Genomic DNA, 16,529 nt, shown 5'->3' with positions numbered 1-16,529 from the left:
TGTGTATTTTCCTTTTTTAAAAAAAGGGAAATTGATTCCTGATATGTTTAGTTTTTGTTATGTTCATTTATCTTTTTAATGTACCTTATATTGTTTTGTGTAATAGAACTTACTGTTGTTTTTTTCTAAAATTACTGTTGTGTCTTTCATTGTGTGTTTACTCACCGCCCAATTTAAAGAAACCTGTGTGCTATTATTGGTAAATTTCAGGAGTTCCCAGTCTCTTAATAAAACTGGGTGGCGTAGTCGGATATTTTAATGGTGTCTAAGTTAGATTACCTATAAGTGTGACCAGACACCTGTGACAACATGACATCACCGGGTCAAAAGTGTAAGGATCAACATTATGCACCTCCTGGTTGTTCATGTTTATGGATACAACTCAAAAACCTAGTAGTAATATTGTGTGTTATTAATAGATTTCTGGTTATGAATTCTTTTCTATCATTTGAGTACAACTTATGTCTTACATTTTGTCACTGGTTATGGCTTTGCTTGAAAGAATTTGTTTATGGATGTATGGCATTGTGTTGTTATTAATAATTAGGATCCGTCTTCAGATTTCAGTCCCATTCAGATTAATTAGAGTGGTTAGTGCCAATGCCTTACCCCTTCAGAGTTTAAGGTTCAGATTCCTGACTGATATGGTTTCATGTCCACTCTGTATCATAAGTTTTATCATTTAGTCTGGTTTCTCCCAACATCTCCAAAAATATGCACTTAAGTCAAGATTGGCCTGTTGTGTTTGAGCAAATGTGGCTTGTGATAGCCTTGTGATACATAATGATGGCTACTGTCCTATTCTTGATTTTCAAAGCTTATGTGACCATGTATTAGAATAAGTGAACTTGTAAAAAATCAGTGAATTCATATATATTTATCATGGAACCAAACAATATATAACTATAGTAAAATACACCATAAAAAGAAAATGATTTTTTTTGGTATTTGGTACACTCTATTAATCCCTGAGGGGAAGCTGTCCTTTTGCATGACCTTTGGGTTAGCAGTTGTATAGCACCCGGGAGCAATTTTCAGGTTAAGAGCCTTGCCCATCGGAGTAGGATCCCCTCTGGTAGTAACAGGATTTGAAATGGCAACCTTCCAGATACCAGCACAGATCCTTAGCCTCTGAGCCACCACTCCACCAAATATGTGCTAAAATTTGCATGATACATCTAATGAGATAATGGTTTTGGACTAAGGGATTCAGTTTTTGCCATTTATTTTTTATTTTGATTTATTTTGGCAAGGGTCAATTTTAGTACTGTCTTGTTTTTATTGTTTATGCACCATAAAAGACCACGTCTGTCAATGTTGCTGATGTCACTAGATGTGACACTATAAATGCAGTGACTGTCAGAACAATCTTTATCTCTCGGTGGATGAAAATACATCTCATATTTCTCACCATAGTTACTTTATTTTTCAGTGTCTGGTGCCTCCCAGATCTTTTGACAATTGATTTTGGTTGTCCAGTTATTTTGGTCTTGTAGTTTTGATGCCTGACTTTTCCAACCATGTCTTTTACCCAGAGTTACTATTTCCTGGGCCTCATGTATAAACAGTGTGTATGCACAAAAAGTTACAAGCTCGCCTGAGGCAGAGATTGAAAGCATGGATAAAAGTAAAGTGGAAAAACTTCAGACCTGGCCTGATTCTGTATAATGAGAAATGTTAGGTTGCCTTTATATAAGTTGTATGAACTGTCACATGATCCTATTTCGTGTTACGGTGCATACAGGTACTGTGACGTTTTGGATACAGTGGAAAACTTGTTTAAACCTCTCATTTCAAGTGTTATTTTAATGCTTGATGTGTTCCATCAGTCTGAGTGGAAAAAGCAGGAGGAGGACTGGAGATTTATGTGAACGAGCAATGGTGAAAACAGGGAGCACAGTATAATTTAAACTAAATGTGTGATCCAGACATTGAAATGCAGACTTTACATTTATTACTGAACTTATTGTGTGGCGATTGGTTACTTGGAGAAAGAAAAGGAAGGACAGGAATTGGGGGTTAGTACGTTTGAAAGTGACAGTACAGCTGCAATAAATTATTCCATCGAGGGTCGTGCACGTCCCAGCAAGCATCTTGCTGGAGCCAGGAACAATCTCTGGACAGGGTGCCAGCTCATCGCTACCACTGCGCCAACGTGCCCCCTTGTTTATTCTGTGTCCTGTCAGTGTAAGAGAAAGCCTGTTTAAGAAGAACATAATGATTCACAAACATAGTAGAACACATATAATACGAAGCATTTAATGTTTTACTTTAGTTACAATAGGATCTGAAGTACTAGGGTGTTGTACCGTGTTAGCCATTATGAATGTAGAGAAAAGCCAAGCAAAATGACACCTTTTATTGGCTAACTAAAAAGATTACAATATGCAAGCTTTCGAGGCAACTCAGGCCCCTTCTTCAGGCAAGCTGTAATCTTGCCTGAAGAATGGGATCTGAGAAACTCTACTAAATTAAACATTGATTTTAAGATTAAGTTTGCAATGTTCTACTTTAATGACAAAATAAACTACAAGGTTGAAGTGGACATTTTGACCTTTTTTTCACTGTGTCCCTATTTTTTTCTTTTCTCTGCACCCTAATACACTTCCATATGACACTCAGACAGTGGGCAACCACTCACCTTTTTACGGCGACTTTGTTATCTGACCACTTCTTTTTTATTTCGGGCACTTTGTGACTTTCTGAATTTGAACTTTTGATTTTCTTCGCATTCTGTATCACTCAAAAATTCTGAGAGGAGTTGGGGTGGGGCGGCAGGCATGTGTATGAGCGTTACTTTTCACGCTGACCGGGATTTATGTAGAGGAAGTATGTGGAATTTGGCTTGTGCATGGTTTTGTGCATTTGAATTTTTAGTGTGTTTTAGTGTGAATTCTATGCACAGCATTATGGATGAAGCCCCTGGTCTTTCATTTTTTTCACAAAAATCATTAGACACATTTGTGTCACATAACATTAACATTATTTTAAAGATGGTTCACACACATATAAGCTTTCAGTTTTGTAGCTACAGGGACACCCACAAGATAGTTTTCACAGTAACAATTTATGCCAGAGCTCAATGTGTAAATTGTTGAAGGAGTTGCTTGAAAAGAAATGGGGAATTCAGTGTCATGATACAGTACTGCTACTTAAGATGAGTAAAATCAGTAACACCAAAGGTTAGACAAAGCAAAGCTGAAGGTATGTTGAGGGTCGAGATACTGGTGAATAAACGCAACCCACAATTTAGAACTGGGTTAATGCTGCCTAGTTAAACACATTGCTTATATTTGAAAGATTGTCCACTTTATGATGAGTTAGCAGGCTTTGTGTGCTTATCTAGCAATGGCAAATATCAAAGCTTAAAGAGAAGCATAAAAACTTTAAAGTGTAAAATGGACTACAAGTTATGACTTCAGAGCTAACTAGTTGTCTATGTTTGTTTTCTTTCTTTTTTGGTCTTCTGCTTATGGTACTAGTTTTATTTTTAACCACAAAGTTAAAAATCTTTTACAAAGTTAAACTCTTAAGTCAAAATTTATTAAAAAAGTCCTTGATCTATTTAATAATTGGCTACTTTTTTATTATGTAATTTTGTTTTACAGATTTTAGGGTCCAACTGGCAACTCTGTTTTATTATATTATTGAAGAACAGCATGCATTTTACTCATACTCTAGTTCATAGTTCTTAGAGCATGGGTTGTGACCCATTTTGAGTCACGTGTTGTCTGAATTTGGTTTGCACAAAGTTGTGATTCACAATTGTAATCAATAGGATTCCATGGGGATGATGGTCATTGGTGATTCCGGGCCTTGAAGACAAAAAAGGCAAAATTGGATTCTGAGAAAAAAAGTTTAAGAACCACTGCTGTAGTAGTTTGGGATTTACAGGGATTAACCATTATGAAGGAAAAAATGATAACATACAGTGCAAAATGTGTAGATGAAGATGTCAATTTATGCTAAATGCTAGAACCAGTTTTCATAAGAGAATCAGTTATTTCTTTTTAATCCTAGTTAAGAAACTGCTGTTCAATGTTTATACACTTGAAACACTCCAGCAGCTAAACTGAACTCCTGGAACATTTTTCATATATTCCTCATATTCCTCCACCTGATTCTTATTATATTTCAATGCCTCAAAACTGGCTTGAAAAGTTATCTTTAAGTAACTATCTGCTGAAAGAAGCTTACCATTACAATATTTACTTGTATATTTCTGGGTGTTGTGCCATGTGGCATCCATTACAGGAGCTCTCTTTCTTACGATTATTTTTTACAATTATCAACATTATTAATGTTATTATTAGCATTAATGTTTAGCTTCTGACTTGTTTCTTCAAATTTTTGATTGAATTTTTAAATTAAAATTGAAGAGATATTGTTGTCAATGCATCATCTTATCTCAACTGCCTTTCAGACAAGTTGTGACCTTGAGAGATATCACAAGGAGACCATAAAGGATCTGATGGCTACCTAAGTGTATAATATCTGAGAATATATAACACTCTGAGAAATATAAAATGGGATATATTAAATATTCCCATATTCACCTGGTAGCAGTGCGAACACTGCTACAATACCTAAGGAGTGCTGTTCCACCCTATTGGAGGAGCTGAGAGTCCAAAGATGAAAGGGAGAAAAGTCGAAGATCCAGAGGGAAATAAAAGTTACAAGCTCGCCTGAGGCAGAGATTGAAAGCATGGATAAAAGGAAAGTGGAAAAACTTCAGACCTGGACTGACTCTGTATAATGAGAAATGTTAGGTTGCTTTTATATAAGTTGTATGAACTGTCACATGATCCTATTTCATGTTATGGTGCGTACAGGTACTGTGACGTTTTGGATACAGTGGAAAACTTTTTTCAACCTCTCATTTCAAGTGTTATTTTAATGCTTGATGTGTTCCATCAGTCTGAGTGGAAAAAGCAGGAGGAGGACTGGAGATTTATGTGAACGAGCAATGGTGAAAACAGGAAGCACAGTATAATTTAAACTAAATGTGTGATCCAGACATTGAAATGCAGACTTAATTTGTCCATGTTACTGCCCAGGGAGATAGGTTACATCATCCTGGTTGACTTAGCAACAGAAATTATTCACTTTGTTACTAATATTTTAATATCTTAATGATGAATTATTTTGATTGCTAGTGACTTCAAACAAGGAAACAACAAACGTCTATCAGCATTTTCCATTCATGGACACTACAAGCTGGACCAGCTGTATTCAAATGTTAATGACTTTACAAATAAACCTGTGGTACATTCTGAGCAGGTCTGACCTCATTTTATTCCCACCTACAATCCTGTTATTGACTGTAGTCACTCTCTATATATCATTGCCAGAAGTTATTGTGTGTATAATCTATCTATTTTTTTTCTTGGAAATTTACAAAATAAATTGTTCCTCTTGCTTGGTACTATAATCCTTGGTAATCCTCCTCAGCAACTCTTCCCCATCCTTTTCTATCGACTGTCATACCTCACTAACTTCTGATTCCCATTGATGTAAGATCTGCCACACAGTTGTGCAACCTCCTCACCCTCACCACCTCTTTTCTGTCTGCTGTAGTATACCCTGACCATTAGGATTCTTTTTTGGTATCTTTTTTTTTTATATATCTTCTTCTGTTCTTTCAAAATGAAAAAAAATCATGCCCTTGCTTGAGCTCATTCAGTCCTGTATTGTACCATATTCTCCAGTTGCCACTCTCCCTTATTTATCCACAGATCCTTTGTTCCAAAACTCTTAGTGCATTTTCTTGTTTGTTTCTGTTGTTGTTTTAGTAATAGTAAACAATGTGAATACTTATTAATCCTTTACAAATTTACTATATAGAAGATCCTAGTAAATAGGCTCTGGGGCAACCAAGAGTCACCATATTGGCAAGTCACAATCTTAGCAGTCACCTAATTAACTTTAATTGTCACCCTATGTGCAATGAAGGCACATCACAAAAATTCAAGTTAAATACACTTGTCTTGGAAAAAGAAGATTTTTACCTGACCCCGAATATGCCTATAATGTCCACTAGAGTGGTTTAAAGATATCAAAATCAGTGTTCTGTCAAATTCTAGACTTGTCCAGTGAATGGTTGGAATTGAGAATTTCTTCAGATGAGTAGATAAGGATTGCTTGTAGAGACTCTTGCTAAAAGGTGCATGTCTCTCATTTCTGAGAAATGTGAGGTAAATACTCACAGATTGGTTGTTTTATATTTTTTGAATTGTAATGATTTCATAAGGGCCCATAGAATTTAGTTTTCACCTTGTAGTTCTTTGTTATTAATCAATGGTAAAATCACAAACAAATGCATGTATAGTCTATAGTGTAATACAATAAAATAAAGTGAATATCTTTCTAAGACACTATTTTGTAAAAAATAAAGTTTATCTGTATAATGAGTGTTCAATCTACAGAATATTGGCAACATGATGTATAATTTCGGCCTGGAAAAGTAAAAGATTGTTGATGAGTCATGCAGTGCCTTCCGTCTACTGCAATGACGCTTCTTGAAGATTCAAGATACATGTCTGTACCTCTCACTGGCAGGGAAAACACTTTCCACTTTCTATAAACAAAAGTGTTTGAAATATTTCGACTCCCTGGCTCCAGTCAGAACTTTTAAACCATTTTGTAGGCTCTTGTGTGGAATCAAAGCTTTACAAGCCGTTTACAAGGGTGACAGCCGTCAGTAGCCACAGTGTAGCATATTGTGATGCAGTTAAATGAGGAGACGTTCTCAAACCTCATCTTGGCAAAGGAAGACCTTCATCAGAATCAGATTAGGGGTTACTGGCTGCACATGTCTCCTTTGTTAAACCAAAGGCCACCAAGGAATTTTACTCAGAAATAAACATAATGTTCTGAGAATCATAAAAAAAAAGTTACACTAGTAGAAAAGGAGTTTATAGTTTAATTGCAAGAAAAACAAGTTTTAGAAACAAATTGCTTAAACTCTATAATCTAATATACTGTATGAAACTGAACTTTGTCTGCTTTTACTGTATCCAGCAACTGCTTTGAATAACACAACCAAACTTTGCATGCATTCCTGAACTAGTAGATGTCCTTCACTAGGATATAAAATACAGACTGCAGAGGAAATCAATTGGTTCTCATAGACTATTAATTTGAATTAGAATAACATCACGTTTCCATTTTACTTGCTTGGATTTCCTGGCATTATATCACTGTTTTCACATCCAAAATGCAAACTGAATTAAAGGAATACATTGACCACAGTGGTTGTAAACTTCCACATAAACAGCTACCTCTTCACATATCTTAGCTTGTTAACAAATGGAGCAATGCTTCTTGTAAATGGAAGTGCCAGTCCATAACAGAATGCACACAAGTAATCCAATATACATATGCTGTAGCAGTGTAAAAGCACCAAATCCAACCTGAGACCACCAGAAAGGAGACTCAATTTAAATTGGGAAGGACGCAAAAATATATATGAAAAAAAAACTGTTGTGCAACATTTTGGAATGGCCAAACTGGTTTAAAGTGTTTTTTATATTGAATATTAGTATTTTATATAGCTTCTGATATTTCAAGGACATGTTTCTCCTGAGAAAAAATGCTTCAATCAGTTTAATTCTGTTTAGTTTAATCAACTGATTCAGGTAATTCTCATTAAGTATCTAAAAATGCAATGAAAAAGATATGTTGCTAGGTGTAGAAAAATAAAAATGAAGCAACAGTACAGTGCATGGTACAACATTATCATCAATGGAATTTAAAGGGTGGTTGGGGGGCACTACTGTATATTAGTAAAATACATCTCCAATAAAATGTACTTTTTTCCTCAAAAGTCTTTTTAAGCCCACAACTAATGTAAATAATGTTATTAATCAACAAATATAATTAAATCCATCCTGTCCTAAGCAACTCTCTCTTGCATGTTGCTTATCCTTAAAACAGAGAAACATTCTACAGTGTATGACTTCAGTTACAGATTAGTTTACTGTTTCAAATTTAGCTTGAGAGGGGTTATTTTAACTTCTATATTTAGTATTTCACTCTTTTACATGTCAGATAACTGATCCTGTCGGCAAACAAATCCTCAGTTGCCAGTACAAACTATTAAAACTGCACAGTGCGTGCCTGCAGCTTACACCTCAATGTGCTGCCATCCATCAAAACAGTTAAGTTAATTCCAGAATGCCAAAGGACATTGTGCATTGTGTACTGCATATTATACAACTGTTTAAAAAATCAGATAGTGCTTATTTTGCCATAATTACAAAAAGTAGACAAACAAACTAACAAATAAAAAACAATGTACGTTTACTAAAAAGCACGTTTGAGTGAGATTTAGTTTATATTGTAACTTTATATTATGAATAACTATATTTGAATCAGGTACAATATAAATATGTAACTATGCAGTTGTGACTGTAAAAGAAATTTAATAAATTTTCATGGCTCATCTCCTATTCACCTTAGCCTTAATGTTATATGGAGATTGTACCTTATTGCCAAGGAAAGGACAGAATACATGAACATTTGGTTGGAGGTGCAGCACTTTCTTGTAAAATATATATCCACATAATATTACATATTATAACATAAACATGTACTATATATCAAGGTAAACAAAGTATAATAGAGAAGGGGCTTTAACTGTCTGTTCCTGTTGTGGCCATCTTTTGGAGACTTTATGGACCACCTCGCTCTAAGACTTCTGATCTTTTATGGCTTCTTTCAGATCTGTCAGTCTTGATGGCATCAATCCAGTGTGTTCTTTGCTTGCCTTACTTCCTTGTATCGATGACCAGGCCTAGCATTACTGCCTTTTTTCCAATAAATTGGATCACATTGCATGGCCAAAATAGTTCCGTCTCAGTCTGCTGATTTTAGCCTCCAGCCATGTTTGTGGTCCAGAACCCCTCCATTTGTAATTGTCACTATTTATGTTAAGTGGAGTAATTAGATTTATTCAATTTTTCTTTTACTTACTTTCTTCATCGTCCAGTTTTACACACTCAAATGTTGTTAAGGGGAACACAACAGCTCAAATTATTCTATCGGGAGGCTGATTTCTTTACTTCACAGATCTTATCCATCTAATCATTGTACTTCAACCTTGTGTTTTATTCCTCAGCAGTTAGTTTTGGATCTCAGAAAAAATGACCTCTTAGATGAGTTTTACTTCTTGCCAACCTCAGCTTCTCTGTTTCCAGCTGTGTCATAATTCTCATGTTTTTGTTGTTGAGTTTTATTTCCTCCTTTTCACTTTCATCTTTAGCTTTGACGATCAGTTGTTATATATTGTCCTTTGGCCAAGTAGACAGAATGGCTGAGTGTCCCCATTTAATTGATACAAAATAGCAAACATGTTATTATAATGTCTCTTTTCATTGTTATGCTGATGATTGTTAACTGTATCAACCTATAAATCTTAATAATCCCTATCAGCTTTTAATACTTAGTGAATGTTTTGAGGAGTTAAGGGCCTGGATGGCTGATAGTTTTCTGCAATTGAATGATAACAAAACAGGGGTTGTGTTGTGTCATCCAAATAAATATCTCTCTCTGTCATCAGTTGAAATTGGTTGGCACTCACAATATGCTTGGTCAAATGTTAAAAATCTGGGTGTAATTTTTGATTGTGATCATCATTTTGACAAACAAATTAGTTACGCTGTGAAGACTATTTTTTTCCAATTTAGGATAATCTCTAAAATTAAGTCTTTTCTCACTTTATCTTCACAAGAAATGGTCATTTTTGGCTTTGCTCCTTCTCAATTAGATTACTGTAATTTGTTATATCCGGGTTTGAGTCAGTCTTCTATTGCTTGTCTGCAATTGGTTTAGAATACAGCAGTTAGGCTACTCATTGGCACAAAGAAAAGAGAGCATTTTCTCCAGTTCTAGCTTTTCTTCACTGGTTTCCTGTTTTTTATTGTATTAATTTTAAGATTTTATTGTTCGTTTTTAATGCACTACTTGGACTGGCCCCTTCATATATTGCTGATTTGATTATACAGGGTGAGCCAAAAAGAAGTACCACATTTCAAATGTTTATTCTACAAAAACACAGATAAAATAACTTTCATTTCGACGCAAGGAATGGTATACAAAATAGATTTTTTCACTGTTTTAAAAATGATGTCTTCAAGGTGGCAGCCATCATTAGCGATACACTCTTCGAGACGATTTCTGCATACTTACATGACTCGTTCAGTCATCTCAAAGAGAATTTTTTGTGGTGAATAGCACCACCCTTGAGGGCTTCAAGGTTTTGAGGTCAGTGTGTATATACAGTACGTTCGACTTGAGATAGCCCCACAAGAAGAAATCGCATAGAGCAAAATCAGGCGAACATGACAGCCACCCGAAATCGCTGCGCAGGGAGATCAGCTTCCCCAGAAACATCTCCTGTAAAACTTGCATGGATCTCCGTGCCGTATGAGCTGTTGCTCCATCCTGTTGAAACCAGGTATCCACCACATCCATTTCTTCCAGTTGGGGCCGCAAAAAGTTCTCCAGCATTTCAATGTAACGTTCTGAAGTGATGGCAACTGTTGCTCCCCCCCTCCTCGAAAAAGTAAGGGCCTACAATGCCAAATTCTGCAACTCCACACCAATCTGTAACATGGTCATGGTGCAGGGGTCTCTGATGAAGTACACAAGGATTGGTTTCAGCCCAATAGTGAAAGTTTTGCTTATTTACGCAACCATTCAAATGGAAATGTGCCTCGTCGGTGCACATGACGATGGCATCTTGATGAACAGTTTTCAGAATATTTGCGCACAACTCTCTATGGCTCTCCCAGTCTCTCTTAGTGAGCTCCTGCACCACCATCATTTTGTAAGGATGGAAATAAAGGCCCTCATGCAAAATCGTCCTCAAAGACATGTTGGAAATGCCAAAGGCAGAAGCATGTTTGTGTGCTGAACGTCTAGGAGACTGAAATATTGATGCCCTTACAGCTTGGATGTTTTTAGGCGTTCATTCATACAGTCCGAGGACGGCCTCTGTCTGTGTAAATTTAGCCACCCACTGAAGAATTGTTTTTCAATTTGGGACGTCACCGTTAGGAGGAATGCTGAAGTGCGTTCAGAGGGCGTGTTGTGTGGTGATGATGTGTTTGTTGTTTTTGAAGAACACTTTGACAACGAAAGCATGGTGAACAATGGACCAAGGTATGTTGCCGACTTAAAACTACAAGGGATCGCCTACCAAAACAAACCCAACCCACTCGGCTGCCTCTACCTCGCCCAATGACCTTGAAAAATTTTGACTCACCCTGTACCTTATTGTCCACACAGATCACTGTGATCACCTGATCAACACCTGTTGGTGGGTTCCACAAATACATCTAAAAACAGACTATGACCATGCTTTTTTTATAGCACCTAAGTTATGGAATCCATTACCTCTTGTCATCAGATCTGACACATCAATTATGCTTTCTAAAAATAGATTGAAAACTATTTGTTTTCTTAGGGTAGTAAATAATTTGTTAAAGTGTTCTTTTATGTGTGTTATAAATTATTTAATTTTGTTTTATTGTTTTCTTAATTTATAAATTCCTGTACAGTAATCCCTCACTTATCGCGGGAGATAGGTTCCAAGGCCGACCGCGATAACTGAATTTCCGCGAAGTAGGGACACCATATTTATTTAATTAAACGTGTATTTGGACGTTTTTAAACCCTCCCTGTATTGTTTACAACCCACCATTTACTCTATTAAAAACAGGAACAACTGCTAAGCAATATGAAATCGGTAGATAAGTTTACACTTACTGTATAGCGAAGTACACGTAGCAGCTTGTAGGCGGTCATGACGTCGTCGACCTTGTTGCAAAGATTCCTAAAGCAGATTCCATCCAGACTACTGCCTTATCACGTCCACTTGCAACTCGTTTTGCACCCTGGTTAAAGGACACTGCGGCCGTAGATCTTATAGGCTTTTCCTCCTTTTTAAATAAAAAGAATCGGTGTCCTGCAGCGGTGTAGCTGTTCCCTTCCTTCAACATATCCAAACCTTTTACCTTTTCTGCAATCATTTGCATCTTCTGTTGGTGCTTGGACACTGCCCCTGAAGCATTAGCACATTAATGATGAATGAGTGAGATGAGACTTCCTAGTTAATGCAACACTCCGTCACTGAGCCAATCAGCAGCACACAGGAACTTAACTGCGTGCTCTGATTGGGTAGCTTCTCAGCCATCCGCCAATAGCATCTCTTGTATGAAATCAACTGGGCAAACCAACTGAGGAAGCAAGTAAAAAGACCCATTGTCTGCAGAAACCCGCGAAGCTGCGAAAAATCCGCGTTATGTATTTAGATATGCTTACATATAAAATCCGCGAAGTCGTGAATCCGCGAAAAGTGAACCGCGAAGTAGCGAGGGATTACTGTACAGCACCTTGGTCAATCACTGTTGTTTTAAAATGTGCTTTATAAATAAAACTTCCTCACTTAAACAAAAACTTTTGCTCGATGGCATCAATGACAGAAAATCATGGCCCATTGGCCAGCTCAACAAAAAAGGTTTTTGTGTACGACCTTGCTGCACTCCACGTTCAGTTCGAAAAGCAGATAACCTCTTCTGGGTATAATCAGGTTTTTATAGAACCCTGTCTGGAAGGGTGGGGCCATCTCTAGACACTGCAGTCAGGGTCAGTTGCTCTCTCCTGGTGGCTTCTTGGGGCTGCGGGTGGAAAGGGAGAAACCATTAGCATGAGCACTCCCTCTTGTCCCATCATTGTACCACTTACATTAGCAGAGCCAGGAAGGTGATCTCCTTATCTCTACAAGCAGAATTGCAACACAGAAGTACCTTTTGTTAAAATGTAAACAAAGAATTTCAATTCCATTCCATGTCTTCTTTTGTATAGTGCTGTTCACTGAGTACAGAATCAGAGTGCTTTCATGGAAAGTGAGACATGAGTATAACATTTACTATTTATCTTAGCATTTTGTTTTGTATCTTTACTGCATTTTACTGCCTCTGTGAGTTTCCACATCCCCCAGTGCCATGTCTATGTGGACGTTTCTCTGGGTTCTCCAACTTTCCTTGCACATCTCAAAGAAGCCCCTGTTATTAAGTTATACTAAACTGGACCAGTGTGTGTGTGTGTGTGTGTGTGTGTGTGTGCGTGTGTGTGTGTGTGTGTGCATGTGTGTCTGAGTAAGCCCTGTGACAGCTTGTACCACAATTTCTCTATTTCCACATTTCAGGATTCTTTACGACAGCTTTAATTTTCTTCCCAAGTAATATCTAATGTGTGCTAAACAAATTTTATTGTACTTACTAATGTTACATATCAACACCATACTGCAATTTAAACTGCTCTGTAAATTGTTTTATGGTGATACATTTTGCAAATGAAACTACATAAAAATGTATTTTTAATTTTGTCTGCAAAAGTTAGCACATATTTTATAACTAGTATAACAAGACAAGGCATTAATAGTGTTAATGCTACACGAATACAACAAATTTAAACAAGTCACAAATGAAATAAATATTAGGATGTTGGCTGACGAAGAGAAAGAAGAAGTGAAATGTGGTGAATCTGACAAGAAGATTCAGAAAAGTACATTTAAAGACAGAAATTGATCTTGCAGTGAATGTCTAAATTATAAAGATATTGTTTCCTGGTGGAAATGATTCCTGCTCCTAAGCACATATTTTCCTATTATAGTAATCAATCAAACAGCATATGGTAGATAGTTCACATATGGTTGCTTTTTACTTAACATTTGGGTTGCTTAAATTAAGCTCCAGATATATATATACTGTATATTTGTAGTTAGAGATCCACAAAGGGAGAAAATTAGTTACGTATCTTAAAATAGTTTTTTACTCCTAAGCTTTCAACAACCTATCAGGTATCATCATCAGAGTAAAACGATTAGACAAACAGGAATCAAAGGCAATATATAGAAGGATGAAGGCTGGTGGTGGAGGAGGGTGGATTAATAAGGTAGGCTTCGGAAAATGTTGGTTATAAAGACTTTTTTATTATTTGGATGTTCTTCCTTTTAAGCCTGCATATGACACCTGGTAGGTTGTAGAAAGCTTAGGAATAAAAAGCTGTTTTAAGATACGTGACGCATTTTCCAAGCTTTGTGGATTGCCAGCTACAATTATGTAAACCATATCATAGACCTTCACTTCTATATACAGTGGAACCTCGGGTCATAAACGTCTCTGAACACGTACAAATCAGGTTACAACCAAAAGGTTGGCCAAACTTTTGCATCTGGTCACGACCACACACTCGGGTGACGCACAAGCCAGTTGTTCTTCTGGTTTGTACGTGCCAATAATTTCCGCACGTGTTCAGTCTCTCCCTGTGCATTCGCTATGAACTCTTTGTGCTCTATTTTGTTTCCCTTCCAGTGATTTACGCATGTGTTCAGTCTCCCCCTGTACAGTATAGGGTGGTCCAGATCTAATTATGCAATTTTCATTATGCTATAACTTATTAAGTTTATTACATAGCTCACGTCAAGAGGCTAGTTTTAAATAAATAATCGCAGTGCTACAGCTGCCACGTCCTCTTCATAAATAGAAGCATGAGGCGGCTAATGGGAGGAAAATGAAAAGAAAGACGGATGTTGCGGAGTAAGGAAGTAAGAAGGAAGCAGTGTTGAAAGAACCGGTGTGAGCGACAGAGTGAGCGTGTGCTCGCAGGCAGGCAGCTGGACAGTGAGCAGGGGTGTTTTGCCGACAGTTGGTGGGGCAGAAGGAAGTGGTCACTCCAGCTGAGCGATCAAGGAGCTGGAGTGACCAGAAGAAGGATGGCTGGCCGCGTAAGGCCGAGAAGGCAGTGGGGGTCACCAGTTAAAGAATGCACCGGGCTTGTTTTTAAAGATACTGCTTCCAGCATTGTTTTAACCTCATTGTATTTAATAAAGACTTTTTTCTATTGGATTTTAACCTCTACTTCACTTCTGTTTTTATGGTATTATTTATTTATTGAAGGATTCTCAAAGCACTGCACTTTATTTAATTTGGACTTTGTTTCTGATTGTTGTTTTGTTGATTTTAATAAAAGCACTTGGTACTTTTTGCATCATCCCCTTGCTCCATTGTACGTAGTGCCTCACTGTCGTGCTCATCGGTAACATTACCGACGGTGACGGGCTTAATGGCTCCCGGAAGTAGAATGGGGGCATGCAGCGAACCCGCATCATCACAGACTTTAGCTCAAAACTGTAATCTCCTCTCCACCCAGTTCCTCCTCACTTCCTTCATGCCAGAACTAGACTCATGCAAGGTTAGTTTTCTTGGTTATTTATGGTTAGTTTTTGTATAAATTAAGGATTTTTCAAATGTTCGTTTTTTTCCCTGTGCTTAAAACTCATTAAAAAAAAGTGTTTACAGCGAGCGGTTTGTAAGGCTATAGCGTGAACTCCTGCAATGTTACTTTTCTTGGTTGTTTATGGTTAGTTTTTGTATAAATTAAGGATTTTTCAAATGTTCATTTTTTCCCCTGTGCTTAAAACTCATTAAAAAAAAGTGTTTACAGTGAACGGTTCGTAAGGCTATTAGCGTGAACTCTTGCAATGTTAGTTTTCAATGTTCAAGGTGTTCTCAGTGTTATTCAATGTTTTTACATTTAGTTTACTATTACACTGTGCATTCTATGGTATAATTAACTATTTTTGTGCTTAAAAATCTTTAAAAAATATATTTACATACAGTTTGTACAGTCCGGAATGGATTAATCGTATTTACATACAATCCTATGGGGGAAATTACTTTGGGTCATGACCAAATCGGGTTACGACCAGAGTTTTGGAACAAATTACGGTAGTGATCCGAGGTTCCTCTGTATATATATATATATATGTGTGTGCATAGATAGATAGATAAATTGTGCATTTGTTTATAAAGCTATGTCTAACCTTTCCTGGGTACATTGAATTAACGTCTGTGGCAGAAATATAAACTTCAGCCTACATACGGTACAATATTTGCTATTAGTCACATTTGACTTCCATTTTTTTGTACTACCACTACTGCTGGTTTACACAAAGTGTCAGTGAGAAAGGAAAACAGAAGCAGAGCATTTTACATATTATTGCTATTGTTCATTTGGGAAACAGCTTCACGTAAATAAGTGAAATGATGGAGAATGGGTATGAGAATGATGGTATGAAAATGCTGAAGAATGGGTAGTTTAAGTTAGTTTGAAAAGCTTGTATTTCTCTACAGTGTATGAGTAATTATGTTACCAAACGTCTCTTAAAAATCTCACATCTTATTTCTGTTATAACCGTCACTGAAAATTTGGAAGTAAGTACCTTTCTGTAACTATTCTGACATGCAAAATTTGTTTGAAAAACACTATTTTGTACATTCCTCTGTGCAATAACCATTTTGGACAGCTGGTACTTGGCATCAACATTAACATTTTCATGGAAACTGGCAGCTTTAAAAAACCAAAGACATCTTCCGCAATTTTCAATAAAATAATGAATCTGGAAATGTATTCAATATTCATATTCAAGTGATGGGTAACGCTTAAGCTTTAGTATGAAATCA

Source organism: Erpetoichthys calabaricus, chromosome 7 (assembly GCF_900747795.2).
Source record: "Erpetoichthys calabaricus chromosome 7, fErpCal1.3, whole genome shotgun sequence".
Lineage (NCBI taxonomy): Eukaryota > Metazoa > Chordata > Cladistia > Polypteriformes > Polypteridae > Erpetoichthys > Erpetoichthys calabaricus.
Note: the sequence above shows the minus strand (reverse complement) of the source record.